This window comes from Mytilus edulis, chromosome 2 (assembly GCF_963676685.1).
Source record: "Mytilus edulis chromosome 2, xbMytEdul2.2, whole genome shotgun sequence".
Taxonomy (NCBI): Eukaryota; Metazoa; Mollusca; class Bivalvia; order Mytilida; family Mytilidae; genus Mytilus; species Mytilus edulis.
In genome coordinates this window covers 54,173,264-54,185,520 of record NC_092345.1, presented here as the reverse complement: position 1 = coordinate 54,185,520, position 12,257 = coordinate 54,173,264, and the positions used below count along the sequence as shown (strand labels likewise).

Sequence of the window (12,257 nt, the reverse complement as noted above, 5' to 3'; positions counted from 1 at the left end):
CCGATTGAATTAAATACTTTTGATAATATTATCTTTCTGTTTTCCGATCTACTATTAATATTTTAACCAGAATGTTCTCTCCCGTAAGTCTATGATGAAATTCACTGTATCCCGTGGTTAAATCTTCAAAAATAATTAGTTTACATGTTATCTAAACAACAGAAAATACCACGTAATAATTTACCCAGATACACACAGTATACAGTGGTCGTTTTAAAATAAATATAATTGCGTCGTCAAGGGCCATTAAGGGACTATATCCAAGACGTAGATAACAACCTGTTAAGACCTGTATAAATGACCGAAAACTTTCGAGACGTTCCGAAAATTTTATCCTGACTTCCGGCCGAGAGATATCGAGTGGCCCATAGACACATCCAAAACTCGCCAATATATAAGCATGAACCCCTCAGGGGGTTCATGCAAAAAATCTGCCTTCAGTCACCGCACTATTAATACTAATTGAGACGAGGTTTAATAACGATGACAACAAAGTCTTATTGTTTTTGTTCTCTTTCTATTTATTTGTCTAGTTAGAATAAGTATAATAATAAAAACAATCGAAAACAAACAAACATACAAAACAAATAAAATTAAGTTTAGTTTATGTCTGTGTTCTTGTTAGAACTAGGGTTGCTGTCCTTGACAGGGCCTGAGTCACTGTGGATGTCAGGACATAAATCACTTCTTTTGCTACATTGTTGGTCGTCGCTGATAGATTTGATGTTTTTTTCAGTTACACCACCGTTTTCTGTATCTTCTGGTTTTGGTTCTTTGTCTTAAATTAAATACAGTAATGAATAAAAGGTATTAGAAGTAAAGGATGACACAACATAATCAAGACAATTATTCATTCCAGTAAAGTGAATAGAAATAATACTGAGTATATGTTCTTTGTGACGTCATAATCAACGTAAGCACAGTAATTGCATATGGACATTTTGTAGATCTATATGTTAATACCAGAAAGAACCCCACACGATGGTAAGGGCGACAATTTAAATAGTAATTATATTAAACTACGATACCAAAATACACTGTAAGTGATGTATCCCATAAGGTATTTTCGTGTCAGGTTGTGTCAAAAAATGTACACGTATAATTCGTTTGTCAATTTTCACTGATTTTATTATTTCAATCAAAATATAATTTTTTTTACAGGCAAAACAGACTCAGCTTATATTCATTTTTAATCATGTAGTTCTTTAAAAGTACTTGTGCTGACATGAATTATCATTGATATGGTCATATTTATAAATTAACTGTTTACAAAACTTTTGAATTTTTGAAATACTAAGGCTTTTCTACCTCAGGAATAAATAACCTTAGCTGTATTTGGCAAAACTCTGGTTCTCAGTGCTCTTCAACTTCGTGTTTTATTTGGCCTTTTTAACTTTTTTGGATTCGAGCGTGACTGATGAGTCTTTTGTAGACGAAACGCGCGTCTAACGTAAATACAAAATTTAATCCGTGAATCTATGATGAGTTTATTCATAAGTAACACTACTAAAATATCACTTAATCGAAGACTTTATTCAGTTTAATATGTTTTCCTGCCAAACACTATTTTCAATCAAAGGGAGATAATATCAACATTAGTACCAGCCTGGACGAAAAATGGACAAATAAAAAAAAATGTTTAGGGAGCTGTTAGAGCAGGAGGTGGCTAAATAATATAAGATAATGATAACTTGTCTTATAACAGGATTCAATATTTTTTACTGTATTCCAAACTTCATGCCATTAAATTGCTGAACCTTTTCCCTGTTAACCGTTTCAGAATGTTTTAACAGCACAGGCATCAAAGTCAATGCGTATTTACATGGTAAACATTCTTACATTTAGACCGATTGAAGTGTAGACAACTCCTTACATACTATAGGAATCGAGTACTTACTGATATCATATGATTTACTGGAAGGCCTAGAATGACTTTTCCCCATGATCCAGCATGTACACTAGATATCTCATTTATTACATATATTCAGTATGTCCTTATCAACAGATACATGTTTAAGGAAATGATTAATATCCGATATGATATGCTAAAAAATGCGTTTTTTAATATTGGGTATAAATTTACATTTTTCCCTACGTAACAGTGTACTTAAGTGAAATTAAAAAAAATATGAACATTTGCAGTGGCGGATCCAGAACTTTTTGTAAGTGGGAAGCTAACTGACATAAGGGGCCACTCCAGTCACGCTTCAGTGATTCACTATATAATCAACCAAATTTTCCCCAGCCCCCAATGATGATCCGCCTCTGATTTGAAGGCTTTTATGAAAAGAAAATTGGTGTTATTGGACAAAATTTTTCACTGCTGGTGGAGATTTATTTTCCCGAGGGTATCACCAGCCAAGTAGTCAGCACTTTTCGTGCTGACATGAATTATCATTGATATGGTTATATTTATAAATTAACTGTTTACAAGATTTATAATTTTTGAAATACTAAGGCTTTTCTACCTCAGGCATAAATTACCTTAGCTGGATTTGGCAAAACTTTTAGGAATTTTGGTCCTCATTGCTCTTCAACTTCGTACTTTATTTGGCCTTTTGAACTTTTTTGGATTCGAGCGTCACTGATGAGTCTTTTGTAGACGAAACGCGCGTCTGGCGTATATACTAAATTTAGTCCTGGTATCTTTGATTACTTTATTTACTCCATATCGTAGGGGAAAATTAAGGAGTCGGAACATCTGACAAAATGCCCTAACCTAACCTAAGTACATTCTTAAGTATTTATATAAATGTTGGCATTTTTTTGTGCATGCGTATTTATTTTTTAATTTTCAGCATGTTCATCATTGTTGCCTCCAAAAATATTTCTTGGCTAGACGTCATGCACCTTTGATATCATCTTTTTTTTTATGGCCATGACTCTTAAAGAACAAAAGTAAAGGTTGCCCATTTAACCATGAAAATAGGACCAACATTTGGTCTTATGTTGAGATTTTTGTATCTGGCAATCATGTACCACTGACCCAAAAAGTTTTATTCACAGAGCTGTCAAAATGTATGTATCCGATTGCATTTTAAAGTCATTTTCTTGGCGATTCAAATTTGATGGTAAATTCAGATATACGCAATAACCGTGTTGGAACCTCAGAACATCAAAGCTGCCATACTAGCAACATAAGTAAAGATTGACGACTTCGGATTTGGAAAATGGACCATACTTTTGGTTTGAAAGAAAGGTGCAGCTTCAATGACATACATCACTTATCTCTTTTTAAAATATAATCCTCAAACGTAAGAAACAACTTTCTCGTCCTCTTTATACATATCATAACCAATATCATTAAAAGTTTGAATTAGGAGAGGGAAGTCTATTTAAAAAAACCGGAAATTATCCCTTGTCAAATATTGTTTATATATATAAAAAAAAAAGCTGCATAAAGTAACATATTTTACTACATACATCCAATTTTAATTGGAGTAAAATAAGACACAAAAGTTCATGGTAAGGTAAAGTATTGACGATTTTATAATAAATCATGTATTGACTGTTTATTTTTTAAAGATAGTAATTACACATTTTAAAATTGCAACTACCTTTAGCTGTTTTGTAATGGGCTTCTCGTTTTCATGTTAGAAGACGTTTCAGTCTTTGAATGCCGAGTGTTTAAAATAACAGTCACAAGGTACCCTAAAATAGTATCAACATTTATATCGATTGCAGAAGGTACACGACTTTTTTTTATCAGAACTTTTTTTTTTGCATGATTTGACTTTAAATATTTTCACATTCACTGATGCAAAAACATGTCGGTTATTATGTTGATTTGTCACATCAATATGTTTCAATGGCATATTTGTCCAATTTCTGTATTGTACCTTCGATATTTAGACACATAGAATTACCCGAAACTCAACATAATCTTTAATATACTGCATTACATGTAACAGTATTCGTCCATACCAATTTTATACAAATCAAGTCTTCTAACAGGCCTCCAGATTTTTTGGAAAATTAAGTGTGCACCCAAGAACTGGTTTGGCCACAAAATAACAATTTCAAGTTTATTTACTGTCCTAACAATTGACACAGTGTGTATATGATAAGTATGTTTAAAGTAAAATATGTTCCCACAGTTTAGCACTTTATTAATTATAGAATAATTACATTAGATATATGTTTCATTATGATACTTTATTCTGATTGGCTAACTGCACATCACGTGTTATTCCGTAAGCAATTGCATTGCTCAATAAAACTTTTCATTCATGATAACACGTGGTCCACAATAAAGTGCACAGGTGAATTAAATAAAACAATAATAAAATTCGAGTTTTCATGATCATAGCTAAAAAAATGTAATTATAAGTATTGAATGCTTCTTTTTGTAACTTCATAGGGTTGTAAAAGCGTTGACCGTGCGCATTTTATTTAGTATGAAGCGCTTCCGCGCTTCATACAAAATATACTTCGGTCAACGCTTTTACACCCCAATGAAGTTACAAAAAGAAGCATTCAATTCTTAATTGAAAAATGCAGGCAAAGTTAAGATATTTATGAAGTTTCCTATATTTTGACTTTAGTTGAACCTTAACTGCTCATCTGCCATTCCTACGACTGTTACTCGAAAAAGGGTATATATAAATCCAACAAATCTATTGTCTGGTCATAATTAGCTTGTCTTCAGCTAAGTTACAGAAGGTACAAAGGTTTTATAATTTGATGTCATTGCAGCTCTAACACCGAAAGAAGGTTACACAAAATAAGCCCCTCAGTGTACTTTCTTAGTTCTTAGATATTTCAACCAGAAATTTAATGTTTTGATTTTTTATAGGTATGGAATCATGTAAAATAATGTCGACTTGGTCATAGTTTCAAGAAATACAATTTCATCATCATGAATTCAAACGAGATATTGTAAAACTTTATGACTATGGGAGTTTGTGGCATAGAGGACGGACACATTATAGCTACTGTGTTAACTATACTGGCCTGTTTGATAGATGTTATAGGTTTTGCAGCCCCATACTGGTATTTTGATGACAGTGGTAAGGAAGATATATATTTTGGAATTTGGCAATATTGTACATCGAATCCTGCAAAGTCTTGTAATAAACTTCCGAACATTCAAAGTGAGTATAACCTACATTATGAGACCAAGAACTTGTTAGCTTTATGATTCACATATGATCGGGTTTAAGTCATTTAGTACAAACAAAAAAGATGTGGAATATTCATCCATGACTACCAGTTATTAGGGACTTTCCGTTTTGAATTTTTCTCGGTGTTTGTATTTTTTTTCTATATATTTTAGTTCGCGCACTGCAAAGAAAAAACACAAATGGAAAAGGAATAACGCTGATGTGCTTCACCTAAAACTTACATTGAGGCTATAGACGTAGTCTTCGTTTGGCTTGTTTCCGATCACTTCATGTACCAACAAACATTGTACAGTCTCATTGCTCATTGAACTTTTTGTGTTTGATAGGTTCCTGGATTGCTGTTTAATTGAGTTATATCATTATGTGCACATCGTTAAGAGGGATAAACTTTTACTCCTCCAACCTCCTCCTAATCGAAATATGTAGATAAGGTAATATGATAATCCTACATAACACTTACCAGAAAACAAACTAAACTAGGATATTATTTTAAGGTTACGGTTTCTGATGGCTTATTCAATTGTAGATCTTGCTTATGATTTTTGTTATTTGAAGTTTCTATTCATCTAATTTAGTTTAGATAGAGTAAGCAGAATGCAGGAAAAAAGGAGTCGACTAACGATTTCGTGATGTTTGTGTCTACTTTTGGTTAAATTTGGCTCTGTAGTTTTAGAGGAGGTGTTCTTGGTAAAACTTTTAAACGGAGGACAGACGATGAACGACAAGTGAGGGGAAAAGCTAACAAGCCATGAAGGGAAGTGTTAGTAAATGTTATTTATGATATTTCATAATTTGTTGATTTGTTTTCAGCATGGCAGGTCGTGGTTCAAGCAATGGAGTCTATTGGATTGCTGTTCCTTTCTTTGGCTCTATGCTTCCTATACCCCAAGCTGTTTTGTTGTGAAAGAAGTCATTGTATTCGATATCTAGTGGTTTGTTTCCTATTGTCATCAGGTATGCTAAATTGAAAATTTATTAAAAACAAAAAAACTTTTTAAAACGTATACATAGTAAGTTTGTTTTTGTTTGTTCGTCATGTTTCAACCAAAAGGTGACCAAATTGAAGTAGTGTTTTGCAATGAATCAATACATTTGTCTTATAATAAATTAAAATGTTTTAAAAATTTCAAGGACTTGATTGAAATTCTCTCACCTCAAGTCGAAATTTATCGTTTACCTTGTTTTGTATGTATTGTTTACCTCTTGATAAAGAATTAAGTGCATGCTGTCTGAGAGTAAATACAATCTTGAATATTTATGTCAGTTTTCATGAAACATTTAATAAAAAAGGAAGAGAGAACTCACAACCTTTACCATTCAAAGAAATTAAACCAAACTCATAAGCAAAAACATTAAATATATATCATTTCACTCTAATTTTACATACAACCATTCATTGATGTTAAATGTACACGTGAAACAAGAATTGTTCGAATTCCGCTATTATTTTTTTTTATGTCCAGATGTAAAAGTTGATTACTTTCAATGGTATTGGTGATATTTTTGTTGTCAGAAACTATGGTGGTTTAAACTGTAAGGATCCCTGTAACCCTTTCGGTGTTTAAGATATATTAAGTGTTTTTTTTCTACTGTCCCAAAAACAGGAAGCTCTGGCATACGTTATTCTTGTATGGTTATTAAAATTTCAGAACTGGTACACGTTTTTTGTTTTGGGCCAGCTGTAGCCCACCTCCGGGTGCGAGATTTTCTCGCTGTGTTGAAAACCCGTTGATGGCTTTGGGTTGTTTTCTGCTCTTTGGTCTGGTTGATGTCTCTTTGACACATTCTTCTAATCCATTCACTATTTTTTTAATGGTCCTTTCGGTTCGATTGACAGTTATGACTTTTCGGTTTCTCTACATTAGACTTCCATGCAATTTTATCGAGCTTAAAGGGAAATATGCTAGATATATACTTACTTGAACTATGGTTAGATAATTTAAGCTGTATGTTTTCTCCTCGACAACATTTTTTATGTTTTGGTAATAAAGTGGTAGCGACAGGTTGTAGGTATTATTATACATAGTTAAAAACCAAATTGCGCTCAATTTATAGCAGACTTGTATTAATATATTAATATTGATATGAATGACAATGTATGTAATTGTTTTACTATTGATTCTGCCGTGGCCTTTAATAGCTTTTTTAAAAGTATGACTTTTGCTCATAATTGAAGGCAGTGCGGTGACATGCAGTCTAAATGTTTGTTCAATGGTCTCTAATGGATAGTTGTCTCATTGGCAAACATACTACATCTCTTTATTTTTTCTGAGTGTATAACATTCTGTATTAGCTGAGTTCGTATTTGTCTGGTCATAACATGTTTTTGAATACGTTTTACTCTTATTTTTCAGCTTCATGTGTTTTAATAGGAGTAATCATATATGGAACAATGGCACCACTGGACTGGATACACAACATTTACTTCGGATTCGCCTTTGTTATTATCTCAGCTGGAATTGCAGTTATTTCTGCATGTTTTATCTGTCTTTGTCAACAGAAACAGAAGCTCCAAATAAGACATTTAAAACACTACGCGATTATAACAAAACATTCCTAGCTATATTAATAATCATAAGTGCATATGTTAAATGTGGCTGTATTAATTATTTATGGATTTAGTTTGTCACAATATGCACGTCTTGTTATTCAGTAATGATATAAGAAAAGAACTGTTATTAAATTGTAAGGCTGTAGCTTGGTTCATATATGTTTCTACTGACCGTCAACCAATCTCTTTTAAAACCATGTCAATCCTTCAAAGTCAAACAATTTGAGTGGAAGATTTTAAATATATTGAGATAATATTAAGTAAGATGCTGAATTTTAAAATTGATTGGTTTTGTATGTAGTTGATAATGATCCATTTTTCTCGAAAGACTCTATAAAACAGAATATGTCATTATGTGGAAATGAGCTATTGATGTGTCTAAGATATTATATGGCATTATGGCATTGCTGCCGATGTAGTAGGAGGCTAAGGTTATTAATAAGTTAACCGAAATATTTTAAAGAAATTTACAAAATTTTATGTTTACTTTATAGAATTGTACGAAGTAGCGCGTCTTCTGATTGGCTGACAGTGTTTTGTCTTTCATCTCATAGACATAATTTTGTTATGTGACCGTGACGTCATCAACGTTTTTTAATGATTTACTCCGTCTTTAACGAATCGAAAATTGTCTAATAAAAGTGATTACTTCACAAAGTCTACAATCATGTCACAATTGGTGGAGGAATTCAAAATCATAGAATGTTAATATTTTGAAGAGAAGATAACCGTGAAATACAACACGCTTAATACTTAATCAGACTAGAAAAAAAAGTTTGTCCGAACAAATGAAGTACACTATTCTGTATTGGTCTTATATACACATAAAAAGGACACCAGAAATCACCTTGAACAGTTCAACAAATTTTATTAACCACCAACATCTGACCACTACGAAACAAGTAAAAATAACACGCATACAAACAGACAATATTTATAGCTTGACTATTTGGTATGTTTTTACTCATTGTTGAAGGTCGTACTGTGATGTATAGTTGCTAATTTATGTGTTGTTTGGTCTCTTATGGAATATTATCCATTTGCAATTATACCACAACTTATTTTAATATAACAGTGAACAAAACACGTTCCAGATTGCTTAGTACAGACACCAAGAGTAAGTTTTTTGATTGATAATGGATATTGGATATTCCATTTGTTTGAGATTATCCTTCTTTTACCAGTTAAAATATCACATTAAAAAAACATAATTTTAGTACAAATACGAACACTGAACTAAAAATATCAAAACTCCTTTTTTATACTGGACATGTGAAGTATATAATTTATTTAACGGGTCATTTGTTAATTGTTTTTGAAGGTTAAGTCATTTTATTTAGCATTTTATCGTTTTATAGTTGTAGATCTTTTTGATTGCTATTCCACATTCTTTGTAATCAATATATATTTCTAAATGAATAATTCTGCCTTAACATTAAAAAAACAATGTTTATCTTGACATCGATAGTTCATCTCGTGCAAATTGATCAATATTTTATAAAAAATTAGAAAAAAAGTATATTTGAACGGTTCTAAGTTTCTTTAACAGTACAAGCTTATGTCAAAGATACCAAGTCAGCCAGCCCTTCGTTCCGTTTCACAGGCATAACAAGAATGAAGAAAATAAAAACAACGTTAGGGATTGATGTTTTATTATTAATTCAGACTAAAGAAATCACTAATACGCAAATGTCCTGCTTACAATTTTAATTATGATAAATTGATATATAATGAATATGGTATGAGATATTTATTCACTAGATTTTATACCATAAAGGAAAATGACTAAAATTGCTCACTCCAAAAATTCAGAACACAAAGTGCAGAATCAAATGGCAAAATCAAAAGCTCAATCATATCGAATTAATTGATCGATAACAACGGTCATATTCCTGAATAGATACAGACATAACACATGTTTCGTTTTGAACTTGCATAAAATATTTGCCACTGTACGTGAAAAAAACAACATTCATGTAAGTACAAGGTACATGTCAAGTTTGATTTATAGCAATGCCACGAAGGACTGATTGATAAAAAAACTACAAAGATAAGATACTTATTAATAAGTTCTTCCGCATATAAACTTTTGAATAACTTAACCTATAATAATTAATATCAATTTGCTATTTGAGGGAAGCTATATTGATATATAGATAGTAGCAAATCACAATAATTTATTAGCAACAGTGCCGTTGGGACATAAACGAAGGCAAACATTAAATATTTAATGCTTATTTAAGATACCCGACAGTTTATCAAAACCATTTCATTGGTTGAGAGATCATTTACCAAACATTGCCATAAATATCAATCCATTTTGACAAGACTGATAGCGAGGTTACATGTTTGTCCTATACCATTAATATTTTAATATATTTATTGGAATTGATCTGTCATAGAAACAATTACTGTTATCGAAACACTTCGGCAACAATGTTATGACACCATTGCTTCGTTCAAAACAACGTTCTAAAGTAAGTGCAATTCTTTAAAAAAAAATGGCAGCTTGTGGCGTCCTAAATAAACACATTGTAGCTTCAGTGTTAGTTATTTCAGCGCTTATATTGCAGGTTATCGGCTTTTTAGCGCCATATTGGTATTTTCAAAACTTTACAAAAACGAAAAGTTATTTTGCATGTGTCTCTATTAGTGGTGGATCTACAGTATGTTTAACTGGTTTTAACTTACTTGGTAAATTCTCATATTACTTGATTAAATACAATGACGTAATACCGCAGTTCCACTAGACCACGATTGCACTACGATCTGTGAAAAAAATGCAAATTTTGATGATCGTAGTACGATCGTGTATCTCGCAGTAAGGTCGTATCACGGTCGTGGTGAGGTCTTCAAGATCGTGATGAGCGTGGCCAACTTTGAACATGTTCAAAACAATCATCGTGCGGTAGTGGCGACGTCAGGTCGTAGTAGAAGCGTAGTCTGAGCACAGTAAGGTCGTAGTAAGATCACAAAGGTCGCTGTACGTGTACACTCGTAGCGAGAGCGTAGTGAAAGCGTGATTCTTTTCGGAGAGACTGCGCTACGATCTCACAGTGACATTATTACGACCTCACTACAACCATCACGTTCTCACCGCGATCCAACTACGCTTCCACTACGACTATACCACGTTTACACCACGCTGTTCAAGACATAGTACGATTGTAGCACGCCCTTGCCGTCTTCATTACGCTCTTCTTACGACCTGACTACGTTCATACTAAACGACCATCATTCTCATTGTCATTTTCACATAAAATATATTAAATCTCGCCAGGTTTACTTTGTCTGTATGTAATTAGTTTTCGTGTCCATTTTCACTAACGGCCTCAAAAATGCTTCTCGTTTTTATATAGATTAGACCCTTGGTTTTCCCGTTTGAATGGTTTAACACTAGTAATTTTTGGAGCCCTTAATAGGTTGCTGTTCGGTGTGAGCCAAGGCTCCGTGTTGAAGGCCGTACCTTGGCCTATAATGGTTTACTTTTATAAATTGATTGAGAGTTGTCTCATTGGCACTGATACCATGGTTTTAACGCATATGAAAAACTAGATTCATTTCTATTAATGATTCGCACCTATACTTTATATAGTTTATACTTTATTTAGTCACATTTTGTGTTCAGGGATTAGCTGAATCCCGCCTCCGAGTTTGGGATTTTTTTTTTCGCTGTGTTAAAGATCCATTAGTGGCATTGTACTGTTTTCTGCTATTTGGTCTGATTGTTGTCTCTTTGACACATTCCACATTACCATTTTTAAATTCTATATATTATATTTATATTTGTCTTTTATGACTAAGAAATATATGTAAGATATATTTAACTCTATATTTCAGCATGGTTAGAAGGAGTTGAAGCTATGGAAACAATGGGTTTGGTACTGCTCTTGTAGTGTTATTGATAAAAATGTTTTGCCTAAAAACGAAGATATTTCTGAAGTATATTGTTATAGCCCTTCTTGTTTCTGTAGGTAAGTAGCATGTTAATTCTATATAGTATTTACAGATCGTTTAATTATTCTCCGCGTGGTAAATTATCTCCCTTTGCGTAGAAAAAAAAGCAAAACTTACATGTTCAGAAACACTGACATATCAAACAAATAAGAAAAATATGCTCTTGATTTATACCTCAGTTGAATAGATATATTAGATCTTGATTTTCTTCATTTTATTATTATGTTGAAATAAAATCAGTATCAATATTAAACGTTTATATCAATTCAAGATGGTACACGTATGTAAATTGTGGATTTCTTTTTATTAGAACCTTTTCTATTTGCATGATTTGACTTTCTAACTTTAACTGTTCATCCGCCATTCCTACCTCTGTTACTCGAAAAAGGGTATATAATAAACCAACAAAACTATTGTCGTGTCATAATTTATTAAGCTTGTCTTCTGCTAAGTTATAGAATGTCCATAGGTTTTATAATTTGATGTCATTAAAAATTTCAGGTCTAACTTAAAACGGAAAAGTGATCTTCAAATTCAGATTTACCATTGCATGAGTCAGCAGTGGAAATAATTATCGAGGATCTAAAGGAATTAATGAAATATTTAAAACTTACACTTTTAAAAAA

General features: G+C 32.3%; 2 long non-coding RNA genes across 3 annotated transcripts; one reads left to right on the top strand and one right to left on the bottom strand.

The window, feature by feature from the left end:
- Positions 1-497: 497 nt before the first annotated feature.
- LOC139510606 (uncharacterized) lies at positions 498-2,010 on the bottom strand. The gene is made up of 2 exons (XR_011661932.1): positions 1,898-2,010; positions 498-778 (listed from the first exon to the last, which is right to left on the bottom strand). It is a non-coding gene; the product is annotated as an uncharacterized lncRNA (long non-coding RNA).
- Positions 2,011-3,386: 1,376 nt separating this feature from the next.
- LOC139510604 (uncharacterized) lies at positions 3,387-7,962 on the top strand. Of its 2 annotated transcripts, none has more exons than XR_011661930.1 (4): positions 3,387-3,465; positions 4,796-5,093; positions 5,934-6,077; positions 7,478-7,961. It is a non-coding gene; the product is annotated as an uncharacterized lncRNA (long non-coding RNA). The 2 variants fall into 2 exon arrangements; XR_011661931.1 differs by having other exon boundaries at positions 3,408-3,470; positions 7,478-7,962.
- Positions 7,963-12,257: the final 4,295 nt, after the last annotated feature.